The sequence below is a fragment of the Protopterus annectens genome, chromosome 2.part2, assembly GCF_019279795.1.
Source record: "Protopterus annectens isolate FY-2018-M chromosome 2.part2, PAN1.0, whole genome shotgun sequence".
NCBI classification, from domain to species: domain Eukaryota; kingdom Metazoa; phylum Chordata; order Ceratodontiformes; family Protopteridae; genus Protopterus; species Protopterus annectens.
In genome coordinates this window covers 449,199,458-449,219,047 of record NC_056730.1, presented here as the reverse complement: position 1 = coordinate 449,219,047, position 19,590 = coordinate 449,199,458, and positions in this window count along the sequence as shown.

The following is a 19,590-nucleotide window of genomic DNA, read 5'->3' as shown; positions in this document are numbered from 1 at the left end:
TTGAACACCATTCCCCATTCTGGTATTATAGACAAGCTCACCAGCCTGAACATAAACCCCTATGTCACAAGATGGGTTGCCAATTGGCTCACGGACAGAACCCACATGGTGAGAGTTGCGGGAGCTTGGTCTGACTCTAAAGTGATTACAAGTGGCATTCCCCAGGGCTCAGTCCTAGGATCCATCCTGTTCGGCATATACTTCTCAGAGATACAGACAAGCACAGAAGGACTATGGCTGACCAAGTTCGCAGATGACTGCAAACTAGGGGCTATAACTGACTCTGACACAGACATCTTCCAAAAGGGTCTCACTGAGACGGATACCTGATGTCAAAATCATGGCCTCAAGCTAAATGCCAAAAAGTGCATAGTTATTCCCTTTGGAAATAACAAAGTACCTCCAAACTACCACATAGGTGGTAGTCCCCTAAATACAGAAAATGTAATAAGGGATCTGGGGACCCAAGTAGGTAGTAATCTCTTCTTTGATAATCACATTGCCAAAGTGGTTAGAAAATCCTTCTATGTGGCCCACCTAATCACAAAAGGGTTTGCATCCAGATCAAAGAGGTCATTGTGCCCCTCTACTCATCACTCATCAGACCCATCATAGAGTACAACACCCCATTTGGGATGTACCTTACAAGATACCTGCAACAGCTGGAAAGACCACAGAAGTATCTCACTAAGAGGATCACTGGCCTCAAACAGATGCCCTATGCAGCTCGACTGAAGAAACTCCAGCTGTACTTGGTTGCATACCACATGCTCAGAGGTGATCTCTGCCTGATATACAAGGCCTTGTCCAACCCAGAATTGATGGACATTCTCCACCTAAAGAAAATGTTACCCCCTCGAGCCACATGCTCTAGGGATCTAAATGCCACCACAACAATAAATAGGACATGCTGGAGGGATAGATTCCTGTCTCAGAAACTTCCCATGCTTTGGAACAAGATTCCAGTCTACATTAGGCAGAGCTCCTAGCTAGCACTCTTCAAGAGAAACCTTGACGAGTGGATGGAAAACAGAAAGTTTACCCCGGGGATCACTTCAGTGGCTCTGCTGGACAGAGGCACAGGGAACTAATCTAAGGGGGCGGCGAAAGCTAACATATTCTGGCTAGGCTTATAAATGCCTTCGGGCAGATAGCCTAGTACCTACCTATGAACCTATAAACCTATGAGCTAACCAGCCTAGAGACTAATATGGGTTGTTAACTCCCTGGGTGTTACTGAGAAACAAAGAACACATAGAGACTGCTGACTCACTGAGTCTTGAAACCACTGAAGGAGGAATTGTCTCTACCTTCTTCCTACTATCCTCTGCACTGCATCCTTGATCAGTGCATGCAGCGCAGAATGCCCAGGGAATGGAGCCTGTCTTAGGTTACCTGCTGGGAAGGAGCCGTCGACTGTCAGAATAGGTAACCATGGGATTATGTGTACAGCTCTCGTGCACTGGAGCTGGTCTAGGCTGTTTTGGACTTGCAGAGGGAGACAAAATTGGAAGAAAATGTTAAGTGCTTTATGCATTATGAAATTTAATATTACAAACGCACGTAAAGATATATATCAGGTGGGGGGTACTCTCCCGTCTCTTCCTTGGATGTATGCACCTGTTAAGTGCCTCTTCTTCAGCTGCTAGGAAAGGAAAAGAAAAGAAAACAAAAGAAAAGAAAACAAAAGAAAACAAATGAGGAAGAACATTGTTAGAAAATCATACACAGACTGCAGTCTCATACAGTATTTTGATTATTATAGGGAGGTTTAATGTTTGGCTTAATGGTAGTGGTTTATTCTCCAGACAAATGCATTTTTTAAATTTCAAATATTCAGAGTCTTTCCATACAGTCTGACTGCAAGCTCTTCTTATTGGTTAACGTGTCCTCCAAAAGCACTACTGAGGTCTTTTGTTCAGATAAGATACATTAAACACACAATTACACTTTTTATGACTGCTCCTGCTGGGACCACATTTCCTGTGTTATCTGTCTTTCTGGAGGCATTTATTTACAATGCTGAAATGCCCTGCTGTGTCTGGGAATGGGAAATTAACTACAGTGAGGTTAATAATTGCTTCCAACAATGACTGTTTGTTTAATGTACAACATCTTTCCAAGTTTAAAATGGAGATTGGAAGAGACATCAAAACAACCGCTGTAGGACTTTGCTGGACTGAACAATGCACAAGGAATTTGTTTGATCAGTAAACTATTTACAGTGGCTGATCTGATAAGTCCTATTTTGGATGGGAAGGGACAGCACTGAGTTAACTACATTGTGAAGCCTAGGGTTACCGTACAAAATACTTCCCTTCAGAGGCATCACGCATTCACTCCTTTGATTTCTCTGTTTAATATCTCAATATTACTTTGATAACAGTTTCGGAAAGGTATGACAAAATGTCATTTCTCTCTACCTTTTTTCTTTACATTCTGTGTTTAATATATAATAACCATACCACTGAAATTAATAGCTGTAATCTAATTGTTTTTGCACAGTAATATAAACAATTGAAATGTCTTAGTGACCAAGATATAAATGGCCACCTAACAAAACATATGACACTGATGACAAAATAACAACAGAAAGTGCATTACAAGAAAAATCTAAATGCATCTTGTAAGACTTTGTAGCAGAACTCAGTGAACCTTCAATTAGAAGTGCATCAGTCTTGTTTTAAGGCTAAAATCATATCAGTAGCACAGTGGTCATGTTTAACTATATCCAGCCTGAGTGAGTGAAATGCATGCATTGTACTTTTCTCTGACTTCTGCCAGGCTGCATGAATTTACAAATAAAAAAAAGGATACCACAGTTTAACACATTATTCCTTCCTCCCATCCTCCACCATGAAGAGGTGTAATAATTGGCATCAGCTGGCATGCTGTAGAGAAGATAATTACTACCAGCTGTAAACTGCTAAATGATTTGTGTTTCTTTTGTTCTGCATGTACAGAACTCATCGTGCACAGTGCATATGTATAGTCTGCCATTATTTTTTCCTTCTTAAAGTAATAAAAACAAAAAGAATGGTAAACACCTTTCACTATGACAGTCTCTGCAACATTTCTACAGCAGATGGACAGTTAGCCCACCCATAAGACACTTTGGTCAAATTGTACATTTGTTCTCCTTGGTTACACAGTTTGCTTGGCCAGGACTTTCCTTTGTATTCCCTTTTATTCTGCTCTTGTTCAGTCCAATCTGGAAGGTTATTTATTTATTGACACTTGATTACCAGGAAAGTCTGACTGGGTAGAACCCCATTTTCATTGGAGGCCCGGGGAGAAAGCTCCAAATTATTACAAAACATTTTAAGAACAATAATTTTACAAGCTTCAAATATAAAAAGAAAATAAAACAAAACAAAATGCCATAGTAAATAAGTACCCTCCCTGCTTGTTAAGAAATACATGACTTTCAAACAAAGAAGGGCTAAATGACTACATAAGCTGAAGGCATGAGTGTCAAATGTACTTTTTACCTGGGATTTCAAGAATTCATTTTAATTATTACTTAAGTTATTGTGAGCATTATGTTCAAGTTCATTTGTAAGTATCACAGGTCTGTGTATATAGAACAGGATCATAGGATCATATGAAGTTACTAGGCTAACTGTCCTAAGGCCCTTACAAGCCTAGCCTAGTTCTACCCTTATTTCCATGATCAGCACCTATTGCTCCTGTCCAAGAGAGACACAGGTAAAACCCCCGATGTGAATTTACTGTTACCCATCCAATTGTCCAGACTGTGTTTGAAGAGGGCCATTGAGGTGCTCTGTTTGACATGATATGGGAGTCTGTTCCAAAGGTGTGGTAACCTCTGAGAGACAAATCTGTCCCTCCAGCAGGTTCTATTAATGCCACATACCAGGTTAAGGTAATTAGAGCAAGTAACCCATGTACCATTTGACTTGCAGATATGCAGCCTTTCCAATAAAGCAGGATCAGAGTTTGCCTTATATGCAAGGCAGAGATCGCCTCTGAGTAGTCTGCATAAAAAAGAATAAAGTGACAGTGATTTCAGATGAACCACATAGGACAGATGCTGAAGACCTTGAATTTTCTTTGTGAGGAAACTTTGTGGTCTCTCCAATTGCTGCAGGTGCTTGTAAAGGTACATATCAAAAGGGGCATTGTACTCAATTATTGGCCTGATGAGGGAAGAGTACAGAGAGGTTATAGCTTCTTTTTTTTCTGCAGACAATGCCCTTACTTATGAGATGGCAATATAGAATGCCCTTTTTACCATGGTGGAGACATGGTGATCAAAGGTAAGGCTGCTGTGCACCTGTGTGCCTAGGTCTCTCACCATTGAGTGCATGCTTACGGTGTTGCTATTGGTATGGTAATTAGCAGGAATATTGCTCTTACCAAAAGGGATGATAATACATTTTTTTTGCATTGAATTTAAGGTCATGAGTTTGGCAACAATCATTTGTTTGTGTAAGACCCTTTTGTAGGATGTTGACATCATTTGGAGATTCTATGACCGCTCCCAGTCTGCAGTCATCAGCAAACTGTCAGTCACAGATCTTTAGTTTTTGCTTGTACTTTTGAGAAAGAGATTGCAAACAGTAGAGGTCCCAGGACTGATCCTTGCGGAACACCACTGGTTACAGGTCTGCTGTTGGATGTGAAGTCCCCTATTTTGACTGTATGTGTTCTATCAGGGAGCTAGTAATTGACCCATCTAACAACATAAGGGTTCATACTAAGCTGGGTGGGTTTGTCAATGATGCCTGAGTGAGGTATAGTGTCAAAAGCCTTGGGTAAGTATAGGTAGGCTATATGCACAGATATCCCCTCGTCCAGGGCCTTGCTGACTGATTTGAAAAAGTCCACCAAGTTTAACAGGCATGATCTCCCTTTGACAAATCCAAACTGAGTAGTGTCAAGTGCTTTGAGGTTACCTATATCTTTGTTGGTAAGGTCCATAATGATTTGCTCCATGGCCTTGAAGATAAGGCTAGTCAGGCTAATAGGTCTCTAGCTCAAGGGGTCAGTGGAAGCACCACCTTTGTGCAAGGGGATAACAGTGGCTGTTTTCCATTCATCTGGGATGAAGCCGATGCTTAGACTATGACTGAAAAGAGTATCCAATGATATTGCTAATTTTTGTTACAGCCCATGTAGAATGCAGCCTGGGATGTTATCAGGTCCCATAGATGCTGTGTTTTTGGCCTTAGAGTGGGAGTTTATGACCTGCTCTTTAGAGATACAAGGTAGGGGACAGGTGGTAGGGATGTCATGGGGTATGTGTGGCAGGGACAGGGGAGTGAAGTTTTCACAGAACCTGTCGACTAACAGGTCAGCTATGTTCAGAGGCTCAGTATATGTAGTATCATTAACTACCAGTTCAGCACAAATCTGTGCCTTTCTTTTTAGGTTATGGATGTAACTAAAGAATGCCTTATGGTCGCCCTTAGTTATGGAAGCTAATTTGGATTCATTGTTTGCTTTGGAGGACTTCACAAGAAGTCGTATTTGCTTGTTTAAGCTGAGGAGGGAGCATTTCCAGTTTATGGCTTGCTCCCTCTTCTCTTAGACAGCAATTTCTTCCTCTTATTGTAAAGCCTGTTAATGGCAGCAGTCCACCAGGCAGGTTTGCTCTTCCTTGAGGAGTTTGTATTAGTCTTATCAGGCATGGCTGAATCAATGCAGTTATACAGGTGTTTGTATAAAGCACTGATGTAGAACTCAGCATAGTTGCCAGTTCCATCTGAGGGAGAGGTACAGTGAAGCTATTTATACCATCCTGTAAGAGGTTATAATCTGCTTTGAGAAGTTTTTCAGTTTAGTAGATGCTGGGGGTGGGGGGTCTCGTGTGATAGTTACTTCAAATGAGACTTATTTCTGGACAGCTCACTAGGGTAGATCTCACAGTAGGGGTACTACAGTGGTGCCCCATATTGGTAAGCACCAGATTCAGGAAGTTGGCTCCCCTTATAGGGGTGTCAATCAGCTGGTCCAGGGCACTGGAGTTAATGAAGTTGAGGAACCTTTGGGCAAGTGACTTCCCATACTTTGGAACAAGATTCCAATCTACATTAGGCAGAGCTCCTCACTAACACTCTTCAAGAGACACCTTAATGAGTGGATGGGAAACAGAAAGTTTACCCTGGGGATCACTTCAAGTGGATCTGCTGGACAGAGGCACAGGGAACTAATCTAAGGAGGTGACGAAAGCCAACACATTCTGGCTAAGCTTATAAATGCCTTCAGGCAGATAAACTAGTACCTACCTATGAACCTATAAGTGAGTTTGAGCACAAGTAATTTACCCACTCAATGGATGGGTAGTTAAACTTGCCCAAAACCATGGTGTTCTGATGTTTCTTAATAGACTCATGCCATCAGTTTGTGGTCTGAACATGTGGAAGGAGGTGTAGCTCCATATGGCTGGGGTGCTCTCCACACTCTTGAACCAGGTCTCCATGACTGCACAAATGTCTGCATCTTCCAAAGTGAAGACTGCTTCCAGTGCAATTTCATGTTAAGGCTCCTAGTGTATAGCACCATAGCCTTGAGGTTGTTTTTAGAAGGACTTTTTACATTGGGGATTTTGTCCTTGAGTCACTGCCTGAAGAAGGCACTATGTAGGTGGCAAGAGCCTCAGCCAGTAGCTGAAATCCTTGGTGTGAGAGATGAAGATTATCTCTGGCAAAGCATCGAGGTATGTTGATCATATCAACCCAGGTTGACAGGTACTGGATCCCCTTAGAATGACACCAGAAATTAAGCCAATTATTAAAGCCAGTCATTTTCTGTTTGTATTGAGGCATCATCCTAGGTAAAGGTAAAATGCTGCTTAAGGCTATGGACATACCTGCCTGAGATACAAAGTCCAAGAGCTCAGTCATGTCTCTCTTCATACAGTCCAGAGAGGTATGTCTCAAGTCGTTCACACCAACATGGGCTATAACGGAGTCATAACAGTACCTGTTGTTGAGACACTTGAGTGCATGTGTGATATGCTGGATCCTGGCACTTGACAGACAACTGACCATGACCATTTCCTTATCTAGCCTGGTGAGAGGGACATCTGTGTGTCTCATGATCACCTATGACTAATATGCTTGGTTTTGTGTTTTGCCTTAAGGGCTTGACAGATGAGACGTGTGTGTGAGCTATTATGGGTATTGTGTTTTGCAGAGGAATTATTATGTGTAGTATGTTTGTGTTTGTGTTTGGGAGGTCCCTGGTGTTTAGATATGTTTCTGGTGAGGATCCCCACATATGTATGTATGTGTGATGTGGGTTTGGGTGGAGTAGGAGGTGAGTTGCACATGCTGACAACCCCCTCATTGTCATATGTTCTTACTGGTGTGTGAGAGGGCATGGATTCAAGGTTCTTAATATAGTTGCATCTCTCACATGTTGAGTTTGGTGGACTAGGAGTAGAGGGCTGTCAGTGAACATGAGGCAGTCGCTACACTACCTCAGGATACCCATATCAACCAAGCTGGCTGGAGAAATTGTGGGAAATTGTCCATCCATAGTGTTAGGTAAATATATATGATCATGAAAAGAGGTCACACTTAGGAATGGCTAGTGGGTGAGAGCATACCTCTCAACCTCTTAGAACATGAAATATGGAGAAGGTCATAAATAAAAGTGGGAAAAAACACAAAAATAGGGACAATTTTTAAATATTGCTCTTAGAAACTTAGAAAGTTGATAGAATAACAGGTTTTGCATTAGCATGATGTTTCTGAAGGATATGAAGTCTGCAACTCAAACATCTGTCATTATTTTCTAACTCCAGTCTTAAATGATTTGCCACTAATTTTCAAGAAAACCACAATTTTATCAAAAAAGAACCAAAAATATGAGGCACAAATCTGGACATATTGTGAAAATCTGTACAGTTGTGAGGTATGGGTGAGAGGTGTGTTGGTACCTCTGAGGCTAGGCTTAGTATTTCACCAGACAGTAGACAATTAGATAATTGATTAATTGTATATAAGCATAATATAAAAGAGGATATTATGAGTTGGCATTTTACTCTGTAAAGGCTGATACGGCCGAGGTGCTAAGAGAGATAGATTGGTGAAGTTTTTCATTGTGCTTTTATTATCTAAATTCGTTGTGGAATTAAACAGATTTTCTGGAAAAGGTGTCACTGGTTCTTGGATGTGGTACAGCAGTTTTTGTTCTAGAGCGGTTTCAATTTAACATGACCAGTGACTCGTTTCCTTCTTTACCCCGTATTTTTCATGAAGCGGGGTTGGAATTCACTCAAAGGAATGAACCTGTTAATGTTCCCGCTGACTCGAGAATGGTGACGAATAGTGGTGATGTGATGACTAATCAACAGAATTGTGGTTTGGGAGAACAGCACGCTAATGAACAGAACAATGCTTTTAAAAAATGGGAGGAAACCAGGTTTCGGACTACTACAAATCCATTTGCGGCAGTAGGTAAGCGCACAGAATTGTCAGCTTTTCCTGCAGCTCAAGAACTTTGCTCCCAGTTAGAAAAGTTACTGTTTAAAGAGACTGCCACTTTCTATAATTTAAACAGTTTACAAAGGTATCAAGAGTTGCAAATTACCCCTAGAGGGCTTAGAGCTATCAAAAGTCCTTCTGCTCCATTTGAATTATCAGAGGAGCAAGAACAAAGGTTTCATGATAGGTGGATAGCTGCAGCCCATCGGTGTAGCATGGAATGGGTTTCCATTCTTATAGATAGAGACAACTATAAGAGAAATAAGATATTGCAAGAGACAAAGAGAATGTGTGAGGAAGTGGTCAAGACCACATCTGATTCTGCCTTGGAGACTTTTTTGGTGAGTATTAATGATTGCCTTGCTTCCTATGAGAAGGAATTATTACATAGAAAGAAGAACAAGTTACAAAGAGACTTGCATGATTATGAGAAGAAAAAGGCTTTTATTTTGTCATCTAATTCACAAACTAAACGTCATAAAGTGAGTTTAAGAGAGAATCAAAGAACCCAGGGGCAACAACACAATCGCAGCACATATTCTGTAGAATGTGGAGCATCTTCGATGGAAGAAGAGGAGTATGTTGATCGAGAATATCCTCCCCTGCCCAGACCTGGTAACATGGAATCTTTTCGTTCCAATTTTAGTGAACCAGGTAATACAGAATATAGTGCAAGAAAACGACTATGGCAGGGACATGGCAATCAGAGGGAACAAGGCCAGGCTCCATACAAGCGAAGTAGATGGACTAACTAAACAGGTACTGCATAAAGTTGTGAATTCGCAGGTTGAATATGATGTGTTGGACTCTTATGTAGTTAATTTATCCAATTATGAATTCGATAATGATGAAATGTCTGTTTTATAGAAGGGGCTAAAATTTGTTCCTACTGCTTTCCCAAGAATGCATGAAATTAAAGTGTAACTTTTTAGATTAGTTCCAAAGATGCATTTGAAAGAATATTTTTATAATAATGAGTTACATCATAAGAATTTAATTAGTGAAAATACTGATTCATTGAGTGACAATAGTTTTATTCATGTGATTCGGATGCAGAAAATAATGCATAAGTTTTGTTTGATACCAGTATAATATCAACTAAAAGTACTTTTATGCCACCATTTAAAAATGTTAATGTTCAAAGGTTTAATAATGCTATGAATTTTGTAATTGAAAAAGAACTTCATGAATTTAATAATACTGAGAAATGCTATAATTTGTCAAAAAATGAATGGTACAAACTGAAACAACTTGGTAGGAATGATAATATTGTTTTTCAACCCTCAGACAAAGGGGGAAAATTAGTATGAATTCTGCTATGAATTATGAAATGTGTATGCAACATTTGAATAATGAAGAAGTTTATAAGAAAGTGAACATTATTACTTTGGACCAGACCCAAAAAGAGTTTCAGGTATTAACTGACAAAGGAGTGAGGTTACATTATTTTTTATCCTCGGAAGTAACTAAGAAACTTATCAACAAAGAGAATACAGTTGCAAAATTTTTTTGTATGCCAAAAATTCATAAGAATTTACAACAACCTCCAGGTCGCCTTATAGTTTCGACTATGGGATATTTTATACACAACTTGGGATGTCTTTTGCATGAAGTGTTGCTTAAGGAAGTAATTAAACTTCCATCATACATTAAAGATTCTTTTGACTTTTTCGACAAGGTAAAAAATATTAGATGTCTAGAAAATATGTATTTTATAGTAGTAGATGTAACCAGTCTGTATACGAATATACAGCATAGATATGGACTGGAAGCTATATCATTTTTTTCTAGGAGACTATCCTAGAACACAATTTATTAAAAAAATAGTTTATTTCTGTTTAAATAATAACATATTTGAATTTGAGGGGAGTCTCTATCAACGAAAGCAGTGTACAGCCATGGGGGCAGCTTTTGCCCCCATGTATGCCAACATGTTTATGGGGTATATGGAAAGTACCCATATATACAGAAGTACCTTTTTTCAAAAACATGTAAAAAAATTATTACAGGTTTATAGACGACCTGATTTTTATATGTTATGATGGAAGAGAAGAGGTAGATGAGTTCTTGAATTATATGAATAAAAACAGATTTGGAATTAAATATGATCAAACGCAGGTTGGCGTGAGAGTTATTTTTTTAGACATTACTATTGAAGGTATTTACAATGAGAAAATTAAAACCAAAATACATAAAAAATTTGATTAGCAGAACTTAATGTTACAAGCGACTAGCTGTCACCCTCCACATACTTTGGCTTCCATTCATATGGAGAACTATTAAGAATTAGAAGACTGTGTAGTGATGAAAATAGTTCTAAAATTGAGGCAATAAAAGCCGTGAGAATGTTTTTAAATAGAGGCTATGATGAACAAATAATAGTGGATAGTTATATGAAGATCTATGAAAACTATATTAAAAGAGAAATGAATAATAAGGGTAATATTAGAAATAAGAAACAAATTAAGGAGAATAACAGTATAGGTTTTGTTTCTAAATATACAGTCTTCTCAGATAGATTCAGTAAAGTATTAAGAGAATATTGGAAAATAATCAGGAGACAAGTGTCTAGTTTATCTGAAACAAAACTGAGAACATCTTATCAGAGAGGACGAAATATCAAAGACTTCATAGTGCATAGCAGATATTATAGACCAAAAGAATTGATGAGAGTCAATATAAGAAGATTAGGTACTAGTCCTTGTGTCAGATGTTCTATTTGCCAATATGTAGTACCTATGTTCCATTATATTAATAAAAAAAAATTTCAAACACAAGATTGTTTTACTTGTACAACAAAAGGCATAATTTATGCAATAAAATGTTCATGCAATTGTTTTTATATAGGTGAGAGCAAGAGGAGTTTAAGTGAGAGAATTAAAGAGCATGTTAGGGATATAAAAAATAAAAAAGTTAATAGCCCAGTAGCAGATCTTTTTAATTTGGCACAGCATTGTCGCCTCACAGTAAGACGTTGTCCTGTTCGATTCTCAGCTAGAGCGTCTTCTGTGTGGAGATATGCGTGAATGGGCGTACCTTCGTTGAAGGTTGTGCATCGGAGCTGGTAACTCTGCACATAGAAATCTACTGCCAATCATTAGCGGACCAGAGTTCTGCTGTGGCGACCCCTAACCGGGAAAAGCCGAAAGACACAACAACATAAAGGTGAAACTGATAGTTTAGCGGTAACAATTTTGGAACATATTACCGTACACTTTTCTGGTGAAGATTTATTGAAATATTTATTAAGAAAGAAGGAAATATTTATTGAAATATTTATTAAGAAAGAAGGAATCAATTTTTATAATGAAATATAATACTTTGCAGCTGAATGGGCTGAATAAGGAATGTCATTGGCAGAGTTTTATTTGATTTCTAATGTTTTAGTTTTAAGTGCAGATGTTACTTTAAATATTTTAATTAGATAATTGATTAATTGTATAGAAGCATAATATAAAAGAAGATATTGTGAGTTGGCATTTTACTCTGTAAAGGCTGATACGGCCGAGGTGCTAAGAGAGATAGATTGGTGAAGTTTTTCATTGTGCTTTTATTATCTAAATTCACTGTGGAATTAAACAGATTTTTTGGAAAAAGTGTCACTGGTTCTTGGATGTGGTACAGCAGATGTTTCTGGTGAGGTTCCCCACATATGAATGTATGTGTGATGTGGATTTGGGTGGAGTAGGAGGTGAGTTGCACATGCTGACAACCTCCTCATTGTCATATGTTCTTACTGGTGTGTGAGAGGGCATGGATTCAAGGTTCTTAATATAATTGCATCTCTCACATGTTGAGTTTGGTGGACTAGGAGTAGAGGGCTGTCAGTGAACATGAGGCAGTCGCTACACTACCTCAGGATACCCATATCAACCAAGCTGGCTGGAGAAATTGTGGGAAATTGTCCATCCATAGTGTTAGGTAAATATATATGATCATGAAAAGAGGTCACACTTAGGAATGGCTAGTGGGTAAGAGCATACCTCTCAACCTCTTAGAACATGAAATATGGAGAAGGTCATAAATAAAAGTGGGAAAAAACACAAAAATAGGGACAATTTTTAAATATTGCTCTTAGAAACTTAGAAAGTTGATAGAATAACAGGTTTTGCATTAGCATGATGTTTCTGAAGGATATGAAGTCTGCAACTCAAACATCTGTCATTATTTTCTAACTCCAGTCTTAAATGATTTGTCACTAATTTGCAAGAAAACCACAATTTTATGAAAAAAGAACCAAAAATATGAGGCAAAAATCTGGACATTTTGTGAAAATCTGTACAGTTGTAAGGTATAGGTGAGAGGTGTGTGAGGCTAGACTTAGCATTTCACCAGACAGTAGAGCAGGGCCATGAAAAACCTCTTGAGGACCACAAGCAAAGTGCTAAGGGAAAATGTAACAAGCAAAACATTTGTGTCCAATGGTAGCCACTGCTATGTAGCAGTGCACTATGGTATGCTACATGCAAACAGGTGCAAACGAGGGGCTTGAATAAAACAAGAAATAACCATTTTAACTCAAACTAACCAATAAGGACGCTCTCTCTGAGCTCTAGTCCAATCAATCTCAATTAGATGGGACCCAGACAGTACTTTCCTCCCACAAGGGTGCATAAAGGCCTTTTCCAGCAAAGATGGCTTAAATTTGATGCTCAGAAGTTACAAAACAGACTCAGAAACAGCAAAGTTGGAACTGGGCTATGCCACAGCTGAACTAGTACAGTATACAGTAAAATGTGTCAAAAACAGTTCAGACAATTAAAACAGGTAGTAGAATGCAACTACAAATTAAAAGTAAACAAACAAACCTTCCTGCCAAGTAAAGTACCCTTACTTGGCAGGAAGGTTTGTTTGTTTTCTTTGGTTCTCTTTTTTCTTTCTGTCAAGCCATGGCTGATGAATTGAGATTGGAGGAAAATCCCTTGGTTCTGCAATCTAAGAGGTCATCTCGTTTGAATGGTTTTATACAAATGGGTGTCAATCCGTTGTTAAAGTTGACCAAAATAGATCTATCTAACAATGAAATGACTAATATTAACCGCAAGCACAATATGGAGGTTATTCTGATTACAAGGCGTCTGGAGAATAAGTTGCATAAGTTAAGGAATATTCAATGGCAAAAATCGCACATGGAAGCTTGTTTAAGCTTCCGACTTGTACCAAGAGGGTTGAGGGTTTTAAAGATGCCCACGTTTGGGACATCTTATCCCGAATTACTATCCAGATGGCAGAAGCTCAATCTCGAAACTAGTTTTGGGTATGTGAAATTGTTAATTGAGCAGTACGATCTAGTACAAGAATCCCTCACAGCTGAGATTAATGCCATAGAAATGGAGCTAGTCAGTCTATTAAGTGAAAGTGAATTGAACATATTGTATGATGACCTTAAATCTACGTTGTCTTCTATTGACAACAAGTCCTTACAGGACAAAAAAAGGAAGCTGGAAAGAGACTATGCTGATTTTCAAAAGGGTCAAGTTTTTTCTTGGCCAAGGGACAATTTGAATATTTGTTCACGGCCAACTTTGGGCACTACTGACCAGAAAGCACTTTCTACATCCGGCAAGGGTGCGCTTGAAACACAGAGTACTGCCTCTACAGTGACGTCAGTACAGGATCCTTGCGCCAAGTCTTCCGCACTTGAGAATACTGACATGGGCGCCACTACTGTGAAGAGACAAGTTGGCATCAATAAAAAACAGGTTACTGTCGAAGCAATGATACACTCCAATGGTGAAGGTAGAGCCCTGCCCCAGGGCAATTTGGTCCGAACAGAGCAAGGCAACAACCGAGAGGTACGGAGGAGGTCGCCAGCCGTTAGTCCTATGGCAGGCGAAATAGAGGGTGAAGTTTTTGTTCAGATGGAGATGTTTCCATCTTTTCCGCTTCCTTTCAAGCAAGGGGAAAGGAGGACATGGCCCGCACAGAATACAACAAGGAAACGGAAAGGAACAGAAGAAGTTTACGAACAACAGAGGAAAGCCTTGAGATCGATCAGCAAGGCCTCGTCGTGAACATCTCCAGGTATGAACTCAGTGAACATGAAATGTCTATCCTTAACAAAGGACTAAATTTTATACCCTCTGGTTTTTCAGATGTAACAGAGTTAATTGTAGACATAAAGATGTTCACTAGGAACATAGCATTAAAAATGCAATATGGAGATGATAACATACAAACAACAACTGAAGCACGCAACCATGTGTTTAAAAAACCTTCTATGTATATGCCACAATTACATCCATTGTTAGAGGTGTTTGAACGTGCCTGTGAGCACGATTTTATAGAATTGTATGATAGCAATGAGTTTAAGTCTGAGTTTTTTAACTTGACTATTGATGAGAAGAAAGCCATTTCTGATCTGCAAAATAACGACAACATTGTTATTAGACAGGCGGATAAAGGGGGAGCTGTAGTTGTCATGGACAGGGAATTTTATAGAAACAAAATTAAATCTATGTTAATAGATGAAGACACTTATTTCCCGTTGACAACCAGTTCATTGAACAACTTAATTAAAGGTGTACATGGTCATCTGTATGATCTGTTGTTGAGCAATGTTATTGATGTAGATTTATATAAGTATTTTCTTGTTGAAGACCCCTTGGTTCCGACCTTTAGGGGCCTGCCTAAAATCCACAAAGTAATGTATGATCCCCCGCTTAGACCCATTATATCCAGTAGAGGCTGGTTAACAGAGTCAGTATCTATATATCTAGATAAACAGTTTAAACCCATTGTCAATAATACTAGCCATATACTCAGAGACACGCAACAGTTTTTAGAAAATCTTGCTATGTGTGATAGTTATAAAAGTATAGATAATGATGACATCTTTGTAACCCTCGATGTCAAATCATTATTTACATCTATACCCAATAACATAGGAGTTGAATTTGTAAGGCTTTTTTTGCTAAAAAATGGTATCAGTAATAGCAAGGTTATAAAATGGATGATATTACTTGAAATAGTGCTAGAGAACAATGTCTTACTATATGAAGATAGCTATTTACTACTAAAAAAGGGGGTAGCGATGGGGACCCCTTGTGCCAACACATATGCCAACTTGGTGTTGGCATATTGGGAAGACACCTATGTTTTGAACAACACCACTTTTAACAACCACATTCAGCATTATAGCCGTTTTGTTGACAATGTTTTTGTTGTGTGGAGAGGAACTACAACTGAGTTAAGCGAGTTCATCTGTTATTTGAATGGGACCACTGACTTTCTTGAGTTTGAGGGTGCCTACTCACACACCAAGATAGAATTCCTTGATGTTCAACTGACAAAAGGGTTGAATGGGATAGAAACGGAAGTGTTTAGGAAGCCTTGTTGGAGGAACAGCCTCCTTCATCGTACTAGTATGCACCCCAAGCATGTGCACTCCAACATTATTACCAACCAGGTCCTTAGGACTTCCAAACTAACTACACATGAGGAAGCTTACACCAAGTAGAAAGGTAGATTATTGCACAATTTTTTATCTAGAGGGTACAATAAGGGAATAGCACAAGATACTATAGAGTCGAGTAACAATCTAAGGACGAGTAAAGGCAGACCATTTTTTTATGGTAAACCGGAAACTGGCAATATAGGAAAAAATAAGCAACATATTGAGAAAAGTAGGCTCATTATTCCTTTTACCAATAGGAATTGCCAGATTAGAAAGATTATAGAGAGAAATTGGAAGATTCTAGCCATGGATGAACGAATTATGAACATAGTGGAAGATACACCAAGAATAGCCTATAGGAATATGAAATCCCTTAAACGGCTGTTATGCTATGAGAAAACAGGTGCAGGGTTCATACAATCTCAAAGAAAAGGTACCTTCCCCTGTCGGACATGTAACCAATGTCAATATATAGCAGCTGACAATGTTTTTGTACACCCATATACAGGACGTAGATATACATTCAAATGTTATGCTGACTGCAGGACCAGGGATGTAATATACCTAGCACAGTGTCAACTCTGTGGGAAATATTATGTAGGAAAAACAAACAGGACCCTCCGTGAACGTATAAGGGAACACCTTTATGCAATCAACAAAGAAAATATGTCTAATGCATTAGCACGCCACACAATAGAAAATGGGCTCCAACATTGTTTTAAATTTAGAGTCCTAGAATTAGTGAGAAGGACCAGTAGGTTAGGCAATGTCAAGAATCATACCGAGGAGATAGAAAATAAATGGATTCTTAGGCTGCAGGCACATCATTATGGGTTAAATGAGAAAATAAGCCTGAAACCATTCTTGGCAGCCAAGCCATTTAAACACTGAAATATTTTAGAAATATGTATTTTTATTCATGTCATTGCAGACAGCTTGATGAATGTTTTTAATATTTGCATCTATGTTGTGTGATAGAGGTTGTTATTTCATTAACATCTGCTAGTGAATTATATGTATTTTAGACATAGCACCTTAATTTTGTATTATCAGTTAAGAGATTAATGAGTTGCAGGTGAATGAATACGTTATTTAAAGATTCAGTTTTACTGGCATATTATTGAAGTCTGAGGAAGCGTTACTACAACGTGAAAGCGCTTACTGTCCTATGCATTGCTTTTAATAAAGAGACTGCTTTTTGGAGCTCGTTGGATTATTTGATTGTTTGGCTATTGGTGTACCCTTGGATTTGTTTTTCACTTGCAAATTAAAAGTGCAATACAGGAGCAAAAACAGACACTTATAGTTAGTTGGAGGCAACTGATGCCTCAGATCTTTCAGTATCTCAATGAAGAGCTGGTTTTACTGCTCAAGTGATACCAAACAGTCTAGATTCAACAAGTCTGAATCTAGCCTATGCTGTAAAATGCACAAGTACTAGAAATTCAAAGTACATAAAATCACAGTCACAACAGCAATAACAGTTTAAATAAAGTGGCAATTCATTAGAAAACTGTTCACAAAGTACAATGCAAGCTTTAAAAATATTTATTTTCAGCTGGTTTTACTGTTCAAATGATACCAAACAGTCTAGATCCAGTCTATATTCAACAAGTTTGAATCTAGCCTATGTTATAAAATGCAGAAGTACTAGAAATTCAAAGTGCAGAAAATTGCAGTCACAACTGCAAAAAACAGTTAACTCAAGTGGAAATTCAGTAGACTATTCCCACAAGAGTGTAGAACACAAACCTTTCTAGTGTGAAATAACTGGACTAGAACCCACAAGCTTAAACCAGAGCCAAGTCACTTAGAATAACAGGTACAATTAGCCTTTACCAGCAATTCCCAACTTAGAAAGGTATACGCTACACTCTCCCACCACAAGAGTCTAGACTATAGACCTTCGTAATGTAAAATAACTGTTTTTGGAGCCCAAGTGCTTAAACCAGAGCTAAGATACTTCAGAATAACAGAAACGATAGACCTTTAACCACCAATTTCCAGCTTAGAAAGGTGTAGGCTATCCCTTCCTGCAACAAAAGTATAGACTATAAATCTTCCTAATGTAGAATAACCGGTTTGGAACCAAGTGCTTATACAAGAAGAAAGACACTTACAATAACAGGCACAATAAGCCTTCACCAGCAATTCCCAGCTTAGAAGGGTGTGTCCACACTCTTCTGCCACAGGAGTCTAGACCACAAATTACTCTAATGTAAAATAACTGGTTTGGAGCTAAAGTGCTTAAACCAGAACTAAGACACTTTCAGAATAACAGACACAATAAGCCTTCAACAAGCAATTCCCAACTTAGACAGGTATAGAATATCCTCTCCTGCCTGATCACAAGTCTTCCTAATGTAAAATAACTGTTTTGGAACCCAAGTGCTTAAACCAGAAAAAAGACAATTAGAACAACAAGCACAATAAGGCTTCACCCAACAATTCCCAGCTGAGAAGGGCAGAGGCTACCCTCTCCTTCCAAAAAAGAGTAGACCACAAACCTTCTTAATGTAAGCTAACTGACCTGAAGCCCATGTCCTCAAACCAAAACTAAGTGGTTTAGAATTATAATTACAATGTAATCAGGCTACTAACAAGCAGTAATAAATGCAGCATAATAAATGCAAGTGAACACTTTTAAGAACAAACAGCAAAACAAAATAAAGTAATAAATTAGGAAGAAATGCAAATACAGTAAAAGCAGCTGAATAAAGTGTTATGATTTTTCATCTATAACCACATGTTCATGTTAACATTGCAAAAGAGCAGAAGTAGTTACCACTTAACAGTACTTGTGAATAACTTTCTGTGACAGTCTGTACATTTTGTAAATTTGTTCTTGGCATTCAAATATTTTCCGCTACATTTAGAAACATTAGATGAAAAGATTCAGTGGTTCATCCCTGCAGATAATATATAACTCACCTCAAAGTATATATGTTATTTAATGAAAACACACAGTGCATGAATTTAAGTCACATGCTCTCAATAAATCAGGAATAAATCCAGAAATAACCAGGGGCAATCAGGTACAATTTTAAAATATTAGTACTATTAACTTGAGATATTAATAGAATAAAAAATTCTGAATTAATATGCATTTTATGAAGTAAAAGAGGTCTATAACTGCAATTATTGTCATTATTTATAAAGTGTAATTCAGCACCATTTTTTTAGTGTGCAGTGCAGACATCTGACACTTCTGTTCTAGAGGATAGTATCCCATGAAACAACAAAACACAACAAAGTAATAGAGTAGATTAGTAAATAAAATATAGTCTCCAAATATATATTATGTGTGTGTGTGTGTGTGTGTGTGTGTGTGTGTGTGTGTGTATATGGGTCTACTTTGACCCATCAAAATTACAGTTAATTGAAGCACATTTACCAGTTCCTAGTTCTTCTAAACTTCAGTTATCTATAAACACGTTCTGCCGAAATCCTTTCCCTGTGAAAGGAACCACTTGGCCTCCATGGTGAACTTTGCCCTTTCTGCAATGAAGTACAATCTCAAAGTTTGAATATTTAAGTAAGCGGGTGTGGGGGGTGTGATAGGTAAAGCCCCCCCCACTTTGGTATGGGTTTTTTTGTGGTGGCCACAAGTGGTTCCTTTCTCAAGGAAAGCATTTTGGCAGTCTGTGCTTTTGGATAACTGAAGTTTCGAAGGAGTGGGAACAGGTAAGTGAGTTTACATTAATTGTACTTTTGATGGATCGAATTTGATCCATGTAT